This window comes from Vicugna pacos, chromosome 16 (genome assembly GCF_048564905.1).
Source record: "Vicugna pacos chromosome 16, VicPac4, whole genome shotgun sequence".
Taxonomy (NCBI): Eukaryota; Metazoa; Chordata; class Mammalia; order Artiodactyla; family Camelidae; genus Vicugna; species Vicugna pacos.
Window position 1 is genome coordinate 37,256,804 of NC_133002.1, and position 22,850 is coordinate 37,279,653.

The 22,850-nt window shown below is 37.0% G+C and overlaps 1 protein-coding gene and 1 long non-coding RNA gene across 6 annotated transcripts in view; one reads left to right on the plus strand and one right to left on the minus strand.

The window, feature by feature from the left end:
• Nucleotides 1-330: 330 nt before the first annotated feature.
• Nucleotides 331-22,850, plus strand: part of SPOP (speckle type BTB/POZ protein) — a 63,382-nt gene continuing 40,862 nt past the window's right edge. For 2 of the 5 annotated variants that reach the window (XM_006218637.4, XM_006218638.4), the window contains exon 1: nt 333-536. The gene's annotated coding sequence lies outside the window, so the exon portion shown is untranslated. Of the gene's footprint in view, nt 537-22,850 lie in introns of all 5 variants that reach the window. The other 3 variants (XM_015251470.3, XM_072938903.1, XM_072938904.1) reach the window with 3 other exon arrangements.
• Nucleotides 10,735-19,619, minus strand: LOC140686127 (uncharacterized). Its single transcript, XR_012059658.1, has 3 exons — nt 19,556-19,619; nt 14,293-14,719; nt 10,735-10,944 (listed from the first exon to the last, which is right to left on the minus strand). It is a non-coding gene; the product is annotated as an uncharacterized lncRNA (long non-coding RNA).

Consider the following 22,850-nt stretch of genomic DNA (forward strand, 5'->3'; position numbering starts at 1 on the left):
TACTGCTTGCAAATTTAAGTTGCCGTTGTTAAATGCCTTTATTGTTACGCCCACCAAGACTCCCCCACCCCCTTGGCGTGCCTCTATTTGGTCCTCGCACCTCAACGCAGCCTATCGCGCCCTACACGCGACCCCCTCCGAGTTCCCGCCTCTTTCCTCTCAGGCCCCTCCTTCCACCCAAATCCCCGGGCCCAGGCTAGACGCCGGGGCGCATGCGCATTAGGGAAGGTAGGCGGAGTCTTGAGGAAGAGGGAGGAGGGGCAGGAGAAACCAGAGAAGGGAGGGGAGGGGAGTAGAGGGGGGGCGGAGGCCGCGCGGGGTGGAGCCCGACGGGTACGCGCTGGCTGCGTCGGCGTGCTGACGCCATGACGCCCCGGCCGGTGTGTTTCGGTGTGTGTGTGTATGTGTGAGTGTGCGCGCTCCGAGTGTGTGTGTGTGTATTTGTGTATCGGCGGTCCCGCAGGTCCCGGATGTTGCGGACAGTATGAGGCGAGCGCAGGGGTACGGGGACCAGCAGCTGTCGCCGCCGCTCTCAGGTGAGTGGGGGGAGGAGAGTCGAGGGAGAGGGTTGTCCTGTCGGAGTGGGGGGGCGTCTCCCTTAGAGGTGACTGACCCCCCCAGTCCTCCCCCCCCTCCCCTCCGCGCCACACATATACTCTTCTCTGCCCCATTTCCCACATCCCGGGTTACGTGGCCTGCGAATGCCAGAGCCTAATCAACCGTTCCTTCTCCTAATCCGAAGCATTCAGGAGACACAAACGCGCCCCCTGCCTTCCGCACCCCCATAATTTTCCCAGCCCCATCCCCCTTGCCAAATAGTGAGCTGTCGCCTGCGGCGAGATGGGTGACTGCGCATGCGCGAGTGTGAACGCGCTAGGGGTGCTTGTTCGCTGCCCTCGGGGCGCATGCGCATCGCTATGTTGCAGGGACCTGCGGGATAAAGAGCCCCTTGACCACGCGCCCTCCTTCTTCCCAGGCAGTAAGCTAGACTTGCTGCCGTGTAGTGAGCCTGGCTCTCCTTCCCCAAAGGGAGAATATAAGTTTTTGAGTGCGTTGACAAAGCACTGTTCGCATCTGATGTTGTCCTAGAGACTCCTAGGCTACAGACGCTTCCCAGAGCTTACATGCCCCATGCTGACCCTTCTTTTGAAAGTGTCACTGCAACTTCTTGTTCTAGCATTACTTTTTTTCCCTCGAGTACTCCCAGCGTCATGCTGTATCTTTAATGCAAACCTCCCTGATATATAGGAGTAAGTGCCCCAACCCATTCAGTTATTCTGGCAGGGGATTTTGGTAGCCTTTCTAAAGAGAACTGGGGTCATAAAAAAGAAAGTAAGGGGAGTTTCCTATTAGTAAAATTATTAATTATCGTCACAGGACTAGCTAAGGTAAAGATAAAGAGCAAAGAGTATAAGACTTAGAGTAATAACTGTAAATTAAGACATCAGGGTTCTCTCATCTCCAGCCCTCCTACTTTGTGACCTATTTGCCTCTTTTTTTTTTTTTTTGTAAAAAGAACTTCCTTAGCACTTTTGTTTTAGCTGTACATTATTGATGCTCAGCAGATGAAAACAGAAGCAGTCTGAAACTATTGGTGGACAGTAACTTACCCAGTGGAAGTTTTAATTTTAAGTAACAAGAGTGATGTTTGTTTCACATTTGCAAAGAGCAATTTTAAAAGAGGAACTTAAGGTACAGTGGTATTTCACTAATCTACAACCTGGGTTTTCAGTTGGCAGATTATATGTGGTCCCTCAGTTTGCTCCTGTGTTGCCACTCTTGGATACTTGCTGCTGCTTCTGCCATCAGAAAAGGGTGCAGAAATGATAAACTCTTACAAGCAAAAGGTTTGCTGAATAACATTGAAATGAATAGCTGAATTGTTGGGGGTAGAGGCACATTTTCTGTTTTTCAGTTACGTTTGCCAGCCTTGTTTCCTATCTGGATAATTAGGAATGGGAAACATTATTAGTAAGCCTTATTTTCTCTTCCCTTTCCTTTGTATTCTTTCTTTGATATTCTTCTCTCAATGCTTTTTTTTTTTTTTGGTCTCATTCTTAACTCTAGGACCTTATGTTCTTAGGCCTTAAAGTATATATATTTTTCAGTTCCCCATTTAACTCTGGTCTTTGCATGGTTCAGCTGTCTTTTGTGCTGTTTTATGTTGCCATGGTTACAGCTGGAGCCAAGAGATGACACAGAGGAAGCACAGGAATTTGGAGGGCATATATCTTCAAGTATCTTGGAAAAGAGCTGGAGACTCATCTTTTTCTTTTTTCCCTGTGTGAAGACTGAGTATAAGTTATTGTGACAACCCGACACTTAGGGTGGGAGTGATTGATGTCCATTTGGTACTTTGGGACCTCTCCTTGTAGAGGTCTTCAGAGTAGTTGCTTTGGTGCTTGGAGATGTTTAATATTGCCTGTATCCACACTCCCATCAGGTTCTGATAAAACCTTGAAGTAAAGCTATGGAGGTAATAAATGTCCGTTTCTCTTCTCAGTAGGCTTCTGTCATCTCAGATGCTTTTGTTTTTATCTGGAAACATTTCATCTGGTTGAATTTACTGGTTTTATTTAAAATTTTTATGGTATGAAGGCATGAGATGCTTTTGGGATTAAGATAAGTATTCATTAAATAATTCGAGTTGGTGTAGAGCCATGTTTAAAAAATAACTCTGGGTAACGCATGTACATACATATGAAATAAAATTAAAAAGTTACACAGAAAGGGAAAAATCTTTCTAATACTGTCCTCCTTTTGTCCATCTAGTTACCTCCCTCAAAGGAAACTATTGTTACCTGTATCTTGTTTACCTTTCCAGAGGTAGTGCTTCAACAAGCATATACAATATGCTTTGGTATTTTTGTTTTTATTTGTTGTTTATACAAATGGTAAGATACTATATTTGTTTTTCTGCACTTTGCTTTTGTCACTTAATATATCTTGGCTATCATTCCATTATAGTATGTAGAGTACCTCTCCCTTTTTGAAAGATGGCAGGTATTCCACTGTATAGATGTGCTATCTTTCAACCAGCTCCTATTATTGGATATTTAGGTTGTTTCCAGTGCTACAATTAATTCCTTCTTTGTACTTTTTATGCACATGGGTGTCTGTTGGATAAATTCCTAGTGGAAGGAGATATGCATTTTTTTTGATATATGCATTTTTAATGTTGCTAGATATTGCTAAATTGCTTTCCTTGGAGGTTGTACTAATTTATATTCTTGCCAGCAGTGTATGAGTCTTCCTATTTCTTCACCAACATTGTATTATCAGATTTTTAAAATCTTTGTGCATTCTTTTATCTAAGATTTTAAAGTTCATTTTGTAGCTTATAAAGCTTCATTACACCCAGGGGTTATGGATAAATACTGTCACTGATTTTCAGATGAAGGTGGTGGTGGAAGATATTGTAGTACTGAAGAATAATATCATGAGAATAAAGTCGTATGCCTAGATAACTCGGCAAATCCATTAGCAGTGCTAGGAAGACATGTAAAACCTATTTTCTAATTTCTTCCTTTAACTCTTGATGCTAATTTCTCTATATGAAATTCTGTAAGCCCATAAGTGATGTTTGATGATATCCTTTTGATAGCTGTGACTCAGAATTGTTTATACAAGTGAACTGCCATTCTGTTGAGGAATTGAAAAGCTAATCCAATTAGTTAAGGTGCTTACTGAGTGCCTACACAGAATATTGCTACTGGTACTTTAAAAAAAAAGTCTGCTAGTTGCAAAATGGATACTTCACTATGAGCTGTGAGAAAGTTGAAAAGAATTAAAAGATGTCTGTGCTGGAAGGAGCTTACAATTTTGTTGGAAAACCAAGTCTATTGAATATATGAAATAATAAGAGAACAAATAGTAAACAGAATAAGAACAGTAATATACTGTGTTCTATGCTGAGAGGACTTTGTAAAGAGATGAATAATGTTAGAGGAGAGTTCATTTGGGAGGCCTTCCTGGAGGAAGTGCCTTTGAGCCCTCCCACCCCATTTTCTTAGAACTGTTTAAGTGAAAAATTTTAAACATACAGAAAAATTGAAAGAATAGTGCAGTTATCACCTTTATACCAGTTATTCCCTAGATTCAACAGTTGTTTTGCTATATTTGCTTTATACGTGTGTTTGTATATAGTGTATGTTTATGTTGTAGACATCATGACACCTTAATACTTTAAATATTTTAGATGCATCTTCTTTGTTTTAATTTTAGTTTAGTTAATTTGGGTATGTTCTAGCCCAGGTGTACTTACATTTCCTTTTAGTTGCATCTTCCATGAGGTAGATGCATCTTCTTAAAATAAAGACATTGTTTTACTTAATTATTCTTACAATGTATTATCATAGCTAAGGCAATTAACAATACTTTACTAACCCTAATATCCAGTTCGGATTTTCCTAGTTGTCTCTAGGATAACACTTGTTAGCAATTGGTTTTGCTTGTTTTTTTTTTCCCCTCCGAACATGTCTCTTTAGTCTCTTTTTAAATCTAGAACGCTTTATTTAGGAGCCACATGATAATTGCCTTTTTGAAGAGACCAGGCCATTTGTCTTGTAGAATATGCCACTTCTGGAATTTCTAACTGTTTCCTCACAGTTTCATTTAATTTGTTCCATATCCCTGTATTTCCTACAAACTGGCAGTGAAGTCTAAAGGCTTGGTTAGACTCAGGTTAAACATTTTTGGTAAAAATACTTCATAGGTTATGCTCTGTATTCCAGGTCGCATCACAATAAGAGAAACGTAATGTCATAATGTAATGATGATGAGTTTGTTTGATCATTTGTTCAAGATGATAAATATCAGATCTCTCCACTTTAAAGACGTTTTTCCCTTTTGTAATTTGCAAGTAATCTGTAGAGTGGCTTGTTAAACTTCTTCTCCAGCAGCCTTTCACCTGATGACCATCCTTGTGTGGATGGTTATTTCTTTGTTTATTACAAAATGGTAATTTTCTAATTCTGCTTTTTTTTTTAACATTGATTAGCCTTTAATCTTCTGTTAAGATTTTCCTCATCAATCAGGAATAAATTATAATTTCTTCCCAAAAGTTAAGGTAAATTCTTAGTTTTCCCTTCAGTAATTTTTCTGAATAAGGATATATAATAAACACCTCTAATGATAGGAAATGAATTGTTTCTTTTTCTTGCTCTCTTTGTTTTAGTAGCATTATAAACTCATGGATTTTAATTTAGTCTGTTTGGGGTTTTTTTTTTTTTGCTAACAGTTATGGACCTTTTTGTTGATGCTCAAAATGTCCTATATTTGACCTGTGGAAGCCCTTTAAGCTTGGTGTATGAGTGCTTCTGGTACAAGAAGTCCCTGGATCACTTTGTATTTTTCTTGTCCCAGATGTCCCCTCATGTCTGTACCTTTATATATATCACATTTTCTTCCTTTTTAATAAATTATGTTGTTCATCGCCCTGCAGAGCTTCTGGAACCAAATTCTAAAAACTAAAGATGCCTTTCTTTGAACACAGTGTGCCTAGTGTTTGACATTTCTGTGCCATTGCTGGATTCTGGATCTTAGATCTCACAGATTCCTTACCTTGAATGCTCTTTGTGAAATACAGGTAGTATTTCTGAAGAGAGCATTGCTTCCCACACCCCCACCATGTCCAACCCCACACCCTTAGTGTAAGGTTAATTATAGAAGAGACTGGGGGATATCTTCTCTCATGAGCAACCTTGCTTTTTTTCTGAGATGAAAGGTACAGAAAATAAAATTTAGAGACTGATAATTTGTATATATTATCTTGGAGATATAAGGTTTTGATTGTTATGTAAAAACATCTTTGTGTATATATGCACAAGAATGTGTTTGTCTTTCCTCCCTTTTCCTCATTTACACAAATTTCTCCAACAGATTTGGAGTGTTACATAAGATTATGCTGTAATAACATTTTTTTTTCATTATCACTAGATTTTCATCACAAAAAAGAGACAAATTGTTCTTAATTAGGGAAAAATTTCAGATAGGCCATGAACTCTGATATCTAGCTGTCTTAACACAGGGTCTCAAACAGTGCTGAATCTTGTGGATTTCTGTCATGTACTGTAGACTCAAAAATGTCAGTACATCCACAGTGTTTTTTGAAAATCCGTCACACTAATGAAGGTTAATATAAATGAAAAATACAGTGCAACTGCATTTTAAAGCTGTTTTAGGGACTGGACTAATTCCTACCTTAGCAGAAAATGTTTTATAGGATTCTAACCATTGAGTGGTATTTTGAGTAATTTACTGATTTCAGGTTACTCAAAGCCTGACGGTAACAGTATTCTGATATTCATCTGAAATTCACTTTACTTTTTACCATCTTGTCAATATTTACATCCAGATTTTTATAAAAGTTATTCTCAACCTGATTTCATAACAATACTGACTCCATATTAAATTCTGGTTGTGTATTCAGGGAAGCACACCTGTTTCTTGTGTTTGTTTTTAGTCACAGTGAATCACTCTGAAAGGCTATGCTGACACATTTGCTACTAAGATCCAGTAGCTTCTTTTACTTTTGTTTTTGACAAGCCCCCATTATAGGAAAAAAGATTCTAAAGTTTAGCTTTTTTAGGAAACACTGGGGCCTTCATTCTTACAACTATGGTCATGTTTTAATAGAACTGGCAGGAGTCATCTGGTTGCTCTGTGTGGCAGAGTTGGTCATGCTGCTTTGGGAGAGCTGGATGCAGACCTCAGAGTAAGAATTAAACATTCAGACAGTAACTCTTACTTGACTGTGAAGACCTTTATTCCTCTCTTTATTCCAAAAGCATTTAATTGAATTTCTCAATGTTTTTCAAAATCAAAAAGATTCAGATTGGAGGTAAAAAAGAACATGAAAAATTTAACACAGATGGTGTCACAATCTTGGAAGGGGGTCATGCTCCAGGCATGGCAGAACCCAAGAAGGTGGAATACCCACTCTGGGCCCAGCCTAAACCTGCTGGCGTCCGCAACCTATTGACCATAGCCAGGGCTACACCTGTCAAACACCCCAGAAGTGGGAGCCTGAGCAGGTAAAAGGCAGACATGACCCTGATTTGGCCTCGGCCTGTCTGCTGGCCTTCAGTGCCACCCCACCTTTGGGCAAGGCAGGCTTAGCTAAGGGAGGCTAGGGGTCATAAGGCTGTGCAGCATGAGGCTGAGACACCGGGCCACTTTGACAAGTGAGTTGCATGGCTTGGCCTGCAGGAACTAGAAGAACTTCTGGCACACCTGGGCCATGATGGAGCCCGTGTGGTCTGAGTGATAGGGTCACTGTAAGACCTTAATTCTTTTTTTTCCTTTTTTTGTTTTAATTGAGTTATAGTCAGTTTACAATGTTGTGTCAATTTCTGGTGTACAGCACAATTCCTCAGTCACACATATATTCACTTTTTCACCATAAGCTACTATAAGACATTGAATCTATTTCCTTGTGCTATACAGTATAAACTTGTTCATCTGTTTTATATATACCAGTCAGTATCTGCAGATCTCGAACTCCCCATTTATCCCTTCCCACCCTCCTCCCCCCGGCAGTCACAAGTCTGTATTCTATGTCTGTGAGTCTGTTTCTGTTTTATATATAAGTTCACTTGTCTTTTTTTTTAGATTCCACATGTGAATGATATCATATGGTATTTTTCTTTCTCTTTCTGGCTTACTTCACTTAGAATGACATTCTCCAGGGACATCCATGTTGCTGGAAATGGCATTATTTTTATCATTTTTGTGGCTGAGTAGTATTCTATTGTATAAATATACCGCAACTTCTTTATCCAGTCATCTGTCGATGGACATTTAGGTAAGACCTTTTATTCTTGACTGTTACTTTCTAAGAAGCTGTTGGCATAAATCTTCCTGCTGTGGCAGCAGCAACGTCAAAGAAGGGCTTGCAGTAGTTCTCTGAAAGCCTCTAATTCCTCCTGTCAATCTATTTATTTGTAGGGGGAAAAGAAAGATATATATATGTAATCATTCATCTCCTTAATTTGATTTACATAATCTTTTTCTTGACATTTAGAAATAGGTAATTCTGTTTCTATGATTTTGACTACTTTAGATACTTCATTGAATGGAATCATGTAGTATTTATCCTTTTGTATCTGGCTTATTTCACTTAACATAATGTCCATGAGGTTCATCCAGATTGTAGCATATGTCAGAATTTCTTTCCTTTCCAAGGCTGAATAATGCTCCATTGTATGTATATACAACATTTTGTTTATCAATTCATCCACTGATGGACACTTGGATTACTTCCACATTTTGGCTATTGTGAATAATGCTGCTATGACCATGGGTAGACCATGGGTAGACAAATAACTCTTTGAGACCCTGCTTTCAGTTTTTTGGGGTATATACCCAGAAGTGGAATTGCTGAATTATATGGCAATTCTATCTTTTTGAGGAACCTCCATACTGTTTAACATAGTAGCTGCACCAACAGTGAACAAAGGTTCCAGTTTTTCTACATCCTTACCAACATACGTTATTTACTGTTTTTTTTTCAATAGTAGCCATCCTAATGGGTATGTTTAAATTTGTTCTTTAACTTTGTCTTTTATTGAAACTAAGTTTTAAACTTTGACAGAGTAAGATTTATTATGTTTTTCCTTTATGGTGTATTTTTTTTTTTTCGAGGTAGTAGTTACATCCTGAATTTTCTTCTACAAGTTTTACAGTTTCGCTTTCCACATTTAGGTCTCTAATCCACCTAGAATTTATTCGACGTTTGGTGTTAAGTAGGGATCTAATTTTTTTCATAAGTATAACCTCAAAGTAGAGATTTAATTTTCTTTCCATAAGGTTAGCTGGGTATCCCACCATCATTTATTGAAAAGTTAAGTCTGCCCCTTCCTACTTTGTATTACCACTTACATGTTTCTAAATATATGAGGGTTTGTATCTGTATTCTCTATATTCTGTACTATCACTCTGTTTGCACATCTTGTGCTGGTACTACACTGCCTTAATTATCATAGATTCATAATAATTGTTCACACCTGGTAGGGCAGGTCTCACTACCTTGTTCTTTTTCAGTTCATCATCCTCCTTGAAAAACCCTGTCAGATTGGTATATTTTAATGAAGCCATTTGCTATCTTAATTATATTTACGTGATATATAATGGCCTTCTCCAAAACTGAGTTAAAAAAAATCCAGCCTCCCTTATCTTAGCAGCTGGTCATTAGGTTTGTCTCTTGTTCTGAATAAGCCCCCAGTTTCCATTCAGTTCTTAGTTTTGTTGGAGTGATACTTATTTTTATATAGGGATATGGTATTCAAATGGAAGAGAACCTTGTTGTAATTTGGTGTCTCAGATAAGGACATCAAATAAAATACTTTTGGTAACGGCATTGAGGTTTTATGGTGTCAAGGATTTCTTGATCATAAGGAAAAGAAGCCTATTTAGAATAGCTCAAATTAAAGATTTATATGTCATAGAATCTAAGGAAAAGCTGGACAACCAGGCTTCAGAAAGGGCTGGCACCAAAATAGTTCCAAGGGCCCCAGCAGTTAGAGTTAATAATGCACTCTAGTGTTCCACCTTCAGCGGACCTCAGTATCCATGAAGCTTAATTCAGATTCCTGAGCAATATCTGATTTGGTCAGTCTAAGGCTTGGTTTCCCCCGGACAAGACGTCTGCCCCAGTTTCAACTCTGGTTGAGGTTAGCAGAGGGAGGGTTTGGTACAAACCGCAATTGTGGGGGTGGCTGGAGCCAGAGGCAGATTTTCTTAAGCAGTGGTTCTCAAACTTTTTGATCTCAGGACTGTTTATACTCTTAAAAAAATTACTGAGCTTTTTTGTGTGTGGTGTATGTCTATTGATAGTTACCAAATTAGAAATTAAAACAGAAAACATTTTAAAAAATATTAGTTACTCTAAAAAAGATCTCATGTTAACATAAGTAATGTATTTATATGAAAAATAACTTCAAAAAATTAGTGAGAGGAGTGGCATTTTTTACATTTTTGCAAATCTCTTAGGCATCCAGCTTAATAGAAGACAGCTAGATTCTCATATCTGCTTCCAAATTCAATCTGATGTGATAGATTTTTTTTTAACTTTTTATTTTGAAATAATTACAGATTCACAGCCAGTTGTAAAGACAGGTCAGAGAGATCTCATGTACCCTTCACCCAGTTTCCCCCAGTGGTAAAATCTTACATAATTATAGAACAATATCAAAACCCAGAATTTAACATGGATGAAATGTGTACATACCCCTATGTCCTTTTGGTGTGATAGATTGTTTTGATTGAAATGTATGAAGAAAATATGGCCTCTGTGGTCATGTAATTAGAAAAAGGAGTATTTTCAGACAGTTGTGCATATTATTCTCTCATACTACACCAAAATTTGACAATTAGTAGTTTGTAAGTTAGGTTGCAGTGTGGAATCTAAAATCATATTGATGTCACTGTTACATTAAAATCCTTCTGTCTTTCTTGTCCTTTAAATAGATCTTTTACCAATACATGATTTTATAATGTTATGCATTGGTTGTTTGGGCAATGTTGGTTCATTCTTCCAAATGACACATTTCATAATGCACTATCAAAATAACCACATTAAGTTATCACCATCCTTATCAGAAAAATCTGTAAGTATTGGGAATCAAACACCTACAAGATTTCCAAAATTTTAGTTTTTTATTAAAACCTCGGATTTTATCATTGGCAACAAATACTGTCACTTACTTTTCTTGAAGTGAGAGAAATCACTTCATTTTCAAGAAAATGTCTGCTGAATATTCATGTCTGAATAACCACAGTTTGCCCTTTGTTCCGAATAAAAGTAGGATTCCATGAAAAAAGCAGTTAGTTTAGCTCGCAACTCAGTCACAAGTGCTTTTCCTGCGGACAGCCATTGTAGTTGAGTGTCCTGTAGAAGTGCTTTTTACATACTTCCCATTTCATCACACAGAATACTTAAAAGACCTGTATGAGGGTTCAGATTTAATGAAATTAATAATTTTTATTATAATAAATTATAAAATTTATAATTTTATCAAAAACATTAAGTGAAGTTGACTTAAAAAAAATCGCCAGTACATAGTGGTGAAAGACATATGGCTCTAGCACAGTTTGATGCTTTTACCTTGATTTATGCTAAGGCAGCAACAGTTATACCTGTTACTGATTTTGTACCACCAGTGCAATGTCAACACAGCAAAAAAGGCAAACAATATCTTACTGTTATGAAAATAGTTTCAGCTTAGTAGACTTACTCAAAGGGACCTCCAGGGATCTGTGAACTACATTTTGGGAACCACAACCTTATGAGAGGATGTAGGTAGGGAAACAAAGGTCTGTTACTTGAGGTACAACAAGTGTTTCATGATGGAACTTTACTGGATTGCTGGTACCATTACTTAATATCACTTAACATGATGTAGATATGAATGGGATACTTAAAAGATCATAGAAAGTTTCAGATTTCTTGTTGAACAGAAGTATTTTCTTAGTGAGTATTGTTTTCAAACAACAGAATTTAAGGTATTCAGATTTTCAACGAGGTAGTCTTTCAAATATGTCATAATCTTAGGGGAACCCATTTTAAGATAGCTTATGGAATTTATGTCATCATAGTAGCACATGCAGCTTAACTTTTTTTTCCAGGCAGTTGAATTCATTAAAAAATCTGAGCTCCAAAAATTGTATTTGGGAAGGTCTTACCTTTTCAGAAAAGGCATAGAAGGGAAAGTTAAGGCTGGAAATCTGCTACTTCGGCTTTCATCTTTTGGTCATTAAAGAGTCTTGTTGAAGAGAATAGTGCCCCCAGCCCCCAATTTAAATATGTTTTATGACAGAGAAGGAAGTAGTGGTGTTAACTGACTTCATTTCAAGAAATATCTATTGAGTGACTATAAACAAAAGGTTTTCTAAAGGTTGAGGAGGGGTATGTTCTGAAATGAGTGCGGAATTACACCAGTATTATATATTTAGGTGTTTAAAATGGGAAGAGATCATTCAACTGGGAAAGTTAGAGTTGAGGGACTTTCTGTGAAGGTTACATTTGAGCTGGGTTTTGAAGAGTAGGTATTTTATAAAGACTGGAATTTTGATAGGCAGAAGTAGGAAGGAAAATCAGACAGAAAGAATGTCATGAGCAAAAATGTGGAGGTGGGGAAGTACAGAGTTAGTATAGGGTGTGTACTGGAAATAATGAATAATGTAGTGTAGTGTAGCTGATGCAAAAGACACATGGGATAATGGGAGATAAGGCAGGAAAGTAAATTGGCCCAGAACAGGTCTTATACGAAGGCCAGGCAGGGTTTAATGTGGTAGGTGATGCAGAGACTTTGAAAGATTTGGATTGAAAAAATAACATCAGAGTGTGCTTTCAGAAAATTTATTTGGCCTCATTCATTTATTGATTCATTCATCAACTGTTTTTTAAATAGTTGTTCTGTGCCACTTAAGCATGAGGAATGCTGTATATAATGATGAGCCAAACAGAAAATCCCTATTCTCATGGAATTTACATTCTAGGAGAGGAGCTTCAATGAATAAGTGAAATATAGTTACAAATTACTGTAAATATTACGAAGGAAGGGAATAATTTACTATTGGGGGATAATGGGGAGCTTAAATTTAATTGGGGGAATCTGGGAAGGCCTTGCTGAGAGTTAAATACTAATTAGGTGCCTACTTTGTGCCAGATGATATTCTAGGTGCTAGGGATATAGTTGACAAACAAAACCAGCAAAAATCCCTGCTTTCTTGAAGTGCATATTCAGGCAATAAACAGGATAAATAAAATATGTGGTATGGTAGAAAGTGATAAGTCCCAAGGAGAAAAACAAAGCTGGAGAAAGAGATACTGAGTGTTGGGGTGGAAGTGGGCATTGCAATTTTAGATAGAATGGCCAGGGAATGTCTCACTAAATCACTACAAGGGTAGTATTTGAGTAAATATCTGTAGAAGTAGAAGGTGAAGGCATAAACCAGAACTCCAGTCAGAGAGAGTAACAAGGGCAAAAGCTAGGAGGAATGTATGTGCCTGGCATATTCAAGGAACCAGCAAGGAGGCCAAGGTGATTGGAGTTAGGTGAGCAAGGGAGAAAGTAGTAGAAATAAGCTCAGAGAGGTTCATAGGAGTCCAGGACCTTAGCCACATGTTAGAATCACCTGGGGAGCTGGTAAAACAACTGACGCCTGGGCTGCATTTGTACCACTTAAATAAGAATCTTTGCAGGTGGGCCTCCGTGGCACAGGTGATGGAGAGAGGTAGATTATTTGAGAACTATGTTAAAGAATCTAATTATAGATTGAATATGGGGGTTTAGGGAGAAGAAAGTGTCAGGGATGACTCCTAGATTTCTGGCTCAAGCAGTTGGATGGGTAGAGGTGCCACCTACTGAGATGGGAATGGGAGATAGAAATGGGAGGAGTAAGTGTGGGATTGGGAGGGAAGATCAAATCAGAAGTTCAATTTTAGACATGTTTAATTTGAGATATGCATGAGGCTAAGTATAAATATGTTAAGGAGGCAGGTATATGAGTGGAGCTTGAAGTAAAGTTAGAACTTGAGATAATAAATTTGTATATTATCTGCTTATTGATGGTCTTAGAAGTATCTAAATGACATCATATAGGATACATTTGTTGGAGAAAGAACTGAAAGTCTGGGAACTGGTTAGTCTGTTCCAGTAACCTGAACAAGAATTGGTGCTAGTGTGAACTGGGATAGTGGCATTGCGACTAGGGAAAAAAGATAGGTTGAGATTTGAGGACCTGTGCAGATGAACAATAGATAAGGAAAGAAAGATAGCTTTGAAATGTGAAGCCTAGGTGAATGATCAGTCTGTTAGCAGAAATAAATTGGTCAGGAGGAGCTGGTTTGGGGAAAAGATAGTGTTTGGCTTTGTATGTATTGACATTTAGGAGAGGCTGCCTTGCAGGCAGGCAGTTAAATCTATTGCATTGGGTTTTGGAAGAGCAGGTGAGGTTTGAAACATAGATATAGGTTTTATTCATATAAACTTGATTCACCATGGGAGTGGAAAAATTTATGAAAATAACAACATTCAAAGTTGTTTGTTTGTTTTTTTTTTGGCAGGTGGGTGGGGAGATAATTAGGCAGATTTGTTTGTTTTTTAATTGGCAGAACTGGGAATTGAACCCAGCAAAGCATGCACTCTACCACTGAGCTATACCCTCCCCCAACATCCAAAGTCTTTATCATGACCTGTTAGGCTCTCTGTGATGTAGTACCTGCCTATTTCTTGTACAGTGTTTTCCTTTGTGCACCATACTCAAGCTGCACTGTCTTTTCTTACATACCTAGCTAGATCCTCCTTCAGGGCTTTTGCACTTTTTTTTCTTGTTTTCTCATCTTGAGTCTTCCCTTCCTCTTGGTAGAGGGAATAGAAGTTCAGAGAGAAAAACTCAGAAATTCACATCTGGGAAGTAGAGAGAATTCCAAGAGACCCTTACTAAGGTATGAGAGCGTGGATCAGCATCTGAAGTAGAATGGCCATGGGAGCCATTGAAGTTGAAATCCCGTTAACAAAAAGATACAGTAGCATCTTGATCTTCATTTACTCAAATCTGTTGACCAGAGATAATAAATCAGTGGATTTCCCCTCTGCCTTGTTGGTTTGATGATGGGATGGTGGTGGCGGTCGTGGTCATTAATCTTTAGAATATAACTTGACTTGATGATGACTTGACTCATTGTTGCCATTCTGTCACCACTTATGGAAATGTCCTACAAATAAATGAAAATTCTCTTCAGTGAAAGTTATTGATAAATTATTTCAGAAACTTCTGGCGTGAAGAAACAACATGACAACAACAGGGAAGTTATACTTCTCTTCATGAGCTAGTGTGTCACTCCTTAAGTGATAAAGAGTTGTGTATTATTTCAAATCTACACTGTATTTTTTCAGAGTAAAAATATTTGGTTTTTCTGATTATTAAACCATGGAGAAATGGAAAAACAGAAAAAACTTAAAGTTTTTCATGTCATTAAAAATAATCTTTTAAAGTAACTACATAGAACTCTATTGTATGGGTGTGTATTTTATTTGGCTAATTCTCTACTAATGAACTGCCTTTTTCAGTTTTTGCTTATACATTATGCTGTGATAAGTATCTTTATACATAAATCTTTATACACTGATCAGATTGATTCCTTAGGATATAGAATTGCTGTCTTAAAGGGTATGCAATGTTCCATTTCTCCTATTTATTCTTTTAGTATCTTTATAGTTGAAAAGATATTTAAACAACATTAAAGGATATTTTAATAAAGAAAAAATCAATTTTATTCTTCTATCAGCCATTTTCCTCTTCTCATCTAAGTATTTTTGTTTTTGTTTTTAAAGTACCTATTCCTAGGTCTCACTGGACCTACCAAAAGAGAGTTTGAGGGTAGGGAAAAACATATGCAGAGAACAATTACAATTCTGGGCATCCTGTATTAATTATTAGGTAAGCAATTCTGAGTAACATTTATTAACTGCCAAGAAAGTGACAATAAGTATGATGGGAATTCAGAGTAGACTAGGGTGATTAGGAAACGCTTCAAGGCAAGGTGGAACTTGACCTGGATCCAGAAGAGTAGTATTCAAATAGGAGGTAGGAGAACGTCTATGGCCTTCAGAATGGTATGAACACATTTGAAGAAGGCACATGATCTGTGTGTATGAGCTGACAAATAGGTTAGAGTATGCGGCAAGACTAACTGGAAAGGAGAGTTCTTGTTGTGGTGTAGTGGAGAGGCTTGTTACGGGAGTTAAGTTATGTTCCAGAGGACTAATTTTATTTTTGGTACATCTTAAGTTGTGCAGTAGGGAACTATAAGGTAAAGCAAATTTGTGGCCCAGTTTAAGCAAACAATACATTAAAGTCTCTTTTTTGTTAGAAATATAGGTTATTTATTGATATAAGTTGATTATTTAATAATGAACTTCCTGTAGATCTTAAAAGTTCTCATAAGAAAAAAATTTTTTTAATAACTGTGCGTGATGATCGTTGTTAACTAAACTTATTGTGGTAATTATTTCGCAATATATATGTATATCAACTCCTTGTGTTGTATGTCAGTTATATCTCCATGAAAATATTAAAAAATGAACTTCCTAACCCTTAGATATTCATTTTATTATATAAATCAACTTATAAAAGCTGACATGTTGCAGTTTTTTTGGATCTCAGTTTCTTCTGTAAAATCAAAGGGTTTAGACAGGGTGGTTGCTGAAGTCCTTCCTGGCACTTGAGATTGTTACATAACCTTTCAAGATACCTTGATTTTATGAAATAAATTGGCCTGTGGTTAGTCTGATACCCACCTCTAGCTTCTTAGGCACCCCCGTATCTGTGGGAGCAAAAATCTCCAATTGGATGATTCATTGCTTCCCAGGTCTAGATTGATTCACCTTTGGAAACTCATTTGTACTCACCTTTTATTTCTAAATGGCATTTAGAAATTTTCATTTGAAAGAATTTTGTGGCTAAGATTGAGCCTCACGAGGATACTGTGAGGTTGAGAGGAACTAGTACATAATAATAGTCAGTTTTAAATTATCCTCATATAAATTATCTGTAGGAATTCATCTCATGCTGGCTTCCTTCTTTTATTTTGAATTCACTCCCATGATGTCTTTTAATATATGGCCAGGCTGTGTAAATATATGTTATTATTAGTTCATCCCAGATATAATTTTGGATATAAATCTATAGGAAAAATTACATAATACATTCCAAAGTAAAATGTTTTCACCTCCTTTAGTATGGGTAATTGAGAAATGACTAGTTTTTTTAAACTCAGATTTTCTCTTTAAAGTATGCAATCATGTTCATAGCTAATCTGTGGTATACTTGAAGTATCTCCCTCCTAGTATCACATTCTTTTCACCTAAAGTATACTACCTTTGACCAGTGTTACCGTTAGACGGAACCAAGGTCGTAAGGTGACTGACTAGCTCTTATGACAGGCCTTCTCAGGATGCTGTTAACTTGTTGGGGTCTTCACTGTTTAGAGTCCATTCCTCAGTTTCGCCACTGAAGTTGTTTCTTTAGTGCACCAGAGTTGATTGGTCTCAGAGAAAAGTGGTTAGCCAAACTCATACTGGGCTGACAGATGAAAATCAGAATGCCGTTTTACTAAGATACATTGAGGGACAATCTTTTCCATGACCTAGAAAACATGTACCTACTCAGTCCATTCCCCTCCTAGTGTCAGTATTATTAAAGAAATAATAATAATGGCTAATGTTTACTGAGTACTTGCTATGTGTCAGGCTCTGCTCTAAGCATTATACGTATATTTAACTCATTTAATCTTCACAATAACCTATGAGAAAGGCATCCTTACTTGTATTTTACAGGTGAGGAGTCTGCGGCACAGAGTTTTTTTTTAGTAACTTGTCTGAGACAACTAGTAATTACTGTGTTGTACTAAGTAAAAGATCACTTGTTAAGCATGAATCTTAACAAAGGAAAGTAAAGATATTTGAGGCTATTTTATCTGGATCATGATCTGTTCATTCATTCGTTTTTCAAACATTTATTAAGCACCTACTATTTGCTAGGCATTTCCTAGACACTAGGCTTACCAAGGTGAATATAACACAGTTAAGTGCCTTCCTGGGACTCTCAGTCTCGTGGGAGAGACAAATAATTATAACAGCAAGAGATCTACACATTGAGAATGAAGAGGAAGGAAGTATTTAATCCTACTTGACGAGATTAGAGTAGATGAAGGAAACATGCAAAGATGCCGTGGCATAAAAACAGCTTACTCTGCAGCAATGAAACAAGAAAGTATTGCAATTAAGGTATTATTGCAGTATACTAATGTCCTGAGCGAATGAAGCTGGTGGTTGTCCTGAGTGAATTAAGCTGGTCCTGGGGATGAAGAGAGACAAGTTTGGGTTGTATTTCTGAGGTAAAATTGATATGATGGTTGACTAAATTGGGGGTGGATGGGAAGTGGAGGTGGGGTAACTGAGGGAGAATGAGAAGTTAAGGCTAACTCTTACTAAGTTTCTAGTTTGAATATTTGGATGAATGGTAGGATCACTGGAAGACAATTACGTTTTTGGAGAAAGATCGACTTCCATTTTGGACTTGCTCCATTTTAGATGCCAACGTCCATAGCAGGAAGTTGGTTTGCAGTACAGAGATAGGCAGCCAGCCATGTATATAGTAACTGAAGCCATGAAAATTAATGAAATGGGAATGACTGTAGTGATTTGGATTGGCTAGTAGGCAGGAGCAAGAAGAGAGGGGCCAGTATTCCTCTGTTTTAGTAAATCCTTGTTTAAATTTTGGATTTTTTGTTTTTTTTGTTTTGCCTGCTTTTGACTTGCTAGAAATCTTGTCTTTTGAAATTAAGTGCTTTAGTAACTTGTGGTTGTCTTAAAATTCACACAAAAACTGTTTTGTATTTTGATTGTAGTGGTGGTTACTTGTGAGTTTTGTCAAAATTCACAGAACTGTACACAAAAAGGTAAATTTTACTTTATATAAAAATTGCAGAAGAAATAGATATATCCAGAGTTTATTCCAGAGTTCTGTGGATCTCTTATATCCTTTTAACAAGATCTGTTTAGAACTTTTTATAATGCCAGAATCTCATATTAACAAATTTCTCCAAACTTTCTCACCAATTCTTTGACCAAGCTGACAAATAAGAAAATGGGTGGATTTAAATTTATCCATCCTGCGGGGAGGGTATAGCTCAGTGATAGAACATGTGCTTAGAATGCATGAGGTCCTGGTTTCAATCCCCAGTACCTCTATTGGGAAAAAAAGAGTATGTGTATGTGTATATATATATATATATATATATATAAAATCAAACCTAATTACCTCCCCCCAAAAAGAAATGAAATGAAATGAAATTTAGCCATCCTGCTCCTACTTTGGTTATCACTACTTGAAGACAGAGAGCCAAGAAAGGATCTGAAGAGTCTACAAATTATAGTGATCCAGTCTTTTTTTTTTAAATGTTATTTATTTGTTTACTTATTTAGGGGGGCAGATAATTAGGCTTTCATTTATTTATCTTTACTGGAGGCACTGGGGATTGAACCCAGGACCTTGTGCATGCTAGGTACACTACCACTGAGCTATACCCTTCCTCCAATCTAGTCTGTTTTCTACCAATAAATTATGATGATTTTTCACTATAGGTGTCTATGGTATTAAAATTTTTTCTTAAATTTCTTTTTAATGTTTTCATCTCTTTCAAGTAAGGTAGGAATTGAAGTAAAGGTTGTAATTTTATTCTAAAATAAAGAATGAGGATAACAGTATTTTTATTGCCAACTATAATATAAAGATATTTTGAATTAGCTTATTAACTTTGTTAAAGTCTAAGTTTATAGACATAAGATATTTATAGGAGTGATTGGGTTAATTATAAATTATGTGGAAGGCTTAAAGACATTGGACATCAGTTTTGGGTACTTTGTTATGCAGCAATAGAAAACCAAGAAATTTCCTCCGCTGGACTGTGCCTGACTACTGTGCCTTGTTTAGAGTGCATGCTCATTAAAAGCACATACAATAGGAAAAAACCCAAACTACTCCTTACCTTTGGAAGTATTCACATTGCATGATCTGATTGGATAAACTTTTCTGTCAAGAATGGGCAGTAACCAATAAATACTCACTTTGGTTATCAGAATGTCTGCAGCCAGTTATAACCCATTGTTTTCTTTTATGTCATAGTAGTTTGCCATTTAACATAGCAACCCAACTAAATAATGCTTTAGTTCTTGAAAGTATGTGCAAGCTCGGTGTTAAATTGAGTGTCTTTGGATTTGACATTTGGATTAATTTCAAGTAGTCATTTACTTTTCTCTGCTTGATCCATTGCCGCTTAACTACCAATCTCAAGTCCAAGAAACAGATTCTAGTGTGTCTTCGAAACAGTAGACTGTATTGAAGGGCATGATTGTTTCATCTCAGTCTGAGACCCATCTCTTTGATTTTGTGATTGTAAACTTTGTTATTTCTGAGATTATAATTTTTACTTGAAAACTGTTAACCTAAAAATTTTATCTGCTCATCTGCGGATTGTAGTCTGGTAGACAGGACATTGAACTCCATTAGATAGAATGTGCCAGCACCTAGTTTTTCTTCAGCTGCAAGCAGTCTTAAAGGGCCTGCAGGTAAGGGTTTTTTAATTAGTGGTATAATTGGGGGACTTCCCACATGATTTTTTGGTATCATGGGCAGGACCCTTGTCAAGTAACCATTATATTTAACTTTGTGTCCCATTTAGTTCAGCTCCCCCTCCCTTTCCCAGTTGATGGCTTGTTGGATACCTGGACTATCTGCTCTGAGCCCAATGTCTGGAGTTGGGCCCTACTGATAATTTTAGTTTGGTCAGAGGAGTTCTTATTTTGAGAGATGCTTCTGGCCCTTAGAATAGGACTTGCTGTGTTTGGTTAGTTTTACGTGTAGGTGTATGTAAGGTTGGCCTTGATTTGAGTGCTTCCTGTTGATGCTTAAAATTGTAAGGCTTTTTATTTTTTAGTGATTCCCCTGATAATAGAAGAAACTGGGGGCAATTTTCTTAAGCGATTTAGTGTTCCATGTGGAGAGGAAAGAATGTGTTGGGAATAATCTCATAGGGGATGTACCTAAATTATATTTTCCTACTTTTCTTGTAAAATTAGAGGGAGCGTCTGCTGAAAACAAACATACTGAGGTAGATGTACCTCATTCCCCTGGTTCTAATGTTTAAAAAAACATCTTTTTCCACATTTCAGTGTAAGCCCAAAGTAATCTCCACCCCTCCCTCATCCCTGCCACAATGTGATGGCATACTAACACTGAAGATGTAATAAATATTTATAATAGCAAATTATAGAAAAATAAAATGAGAGCTTTGGTATAGGTTTATTTTGTTTTTAGAAACTCATGTGTTCCCCTCTCCATGCACATCCCACCCATGTACACACATATGCATGCTCTTGAATTTGCCTGATATTTACATGGTCCTCTACAAATACTTCCTACTAAACTAAGATGACCGTTTTCAAAGTGGATGACACATATTAATTTAATTAAGTTACTTATTGAGTATCTACTCCATGCTAGACATTATACCAATTTTTTTTAATAAAAACACTTTAAAAATACACCAAGAGTTGCTTCCTATGGGCTCTGTAAACACCTTTTTTAATCAGCTCTGAGATCGTGCACTATCCCATTTAATTTGGGGATAAACAGCTGATCCCTATTAAAGGGTCCTTTGCCAGTGACAAAGATAAGAAACTAAATTGATTTTCCAATATGCTGATAACCATCTCTGGGTGAAAGTGGCCAGATTATATGTGGAGGAATTTAGCCATACGTGCTGTTAAATCTACATCCTGATCTAGGGCAGAACTGAGTTTCCTTGGGATTCATAGACTCTTCAGTACAAGTTGCTCACTTACTCTCACCTACTCTTTATGCGCTCTTGTACTCAGAGGTATGGGAGAATAGAGCAGTCAGTCACCTGGGGAGTATATATTGGAACAACATTTTGTTGAGTAATTTTTGGCATTATCTGTCAGAATAAACAATGGATAGGCTCTTGGACTTGCTTGCACTTGCATGCAGTTACACCTGTTTGCTACATTGTCTGCAGTAGCAAAAACCCAGAAACCACACATCAGGGTACAGTGGAATTCTTTGCAACCCTTAGAAAGAATATATGTGCCCCTCCAGGGAATATGAGAGAGAGAGAGAGTGTGTTGTGTGTGTGTGGTGTGTGTGTGAGAGAGAGAGAGTGTTTGCTAGTACATACATTTTTGTGGGTTTTTTTGTTTGTTGGTTTTGCTTGTTTCTGAGGATACAAAAGAAAACAGCAGTGATTGTGGGTGCAGGAGGGTATAGTTCAGTGGTAGAGTGCATGCTCTACTGACAATAATAATGATTATTAAATAAATAAATAAATAAATAAACCTAATCTCTCCTCCCCCCCAAAAAAGGAGAAGAAAACAGGAATTGTCTTTAGGCTTAGGAAGAGGGATTTGGGTGTCTGGAAGGTAATGTTTACTTTTCAGTTGTAGCTTCCTGTAACTTTTGAATTATTTATGCTGAATATGTATTGCTTTTAGTTTTAAAAAGCATATACGAAGAAAGGCAGATACAATTTTAAAAGTTTTTCCAAAGGGGCATAAACTTTAGCTCTACAAGTGACCTTAGAGATCCTTGGACAGTTTCCCTCAATTTAAAGATGAGAAGACTTAGATTTGAGAAAGTATCTACAAAGTCTACACTGGAATTCAAGTCCTGAGGACAGCAAAAGCTTATGAATATATTGACTTGTTCTGTTCTTATTCTAACAATTTATTTAACTGTTGTTCATCCTCATTCTGAAGAATTGATTTTAGAAGACCCAATAAAATGTTGACCTTTGTAAGACAGTTCTTAATGTAAGACAGTTCACCTCCGGCAATAAAAGTGAAATGGTAGTGTTAACTCTTACCCACATTTTGTAACTTTGGAGACTCAGTTCTTTAAAAGTGAATCTATTTGTGAGTTCTGTAAGTTTTTAATATTTGAAATGAGTTTGTGTCTAGAATCCAAAGCTTCCTTTTTTGATTTGAATGCTAGCTGACTATTCTAGATTTTTAAAACTGATTGTACTGAGTTTTTATTCCATCTAGTTTCCAGGGATGAATAGATGGAGAAATACTTTTTGTTACTTATAAATGGCTTGCTCTTTAAAGACCAAGTATACTGTAAAAGATGATGGGAAAATTGTTTGAAGGAGGAAAATTTATATATTGAGGAGGAACTTTCAGTTCTTAAAAATATGAGCAGTTCTTTATAAGCTGAATCTTTTCCTGGCTCTTCAAGGCCAGAAATATTTTCTCTTAATTGAAACC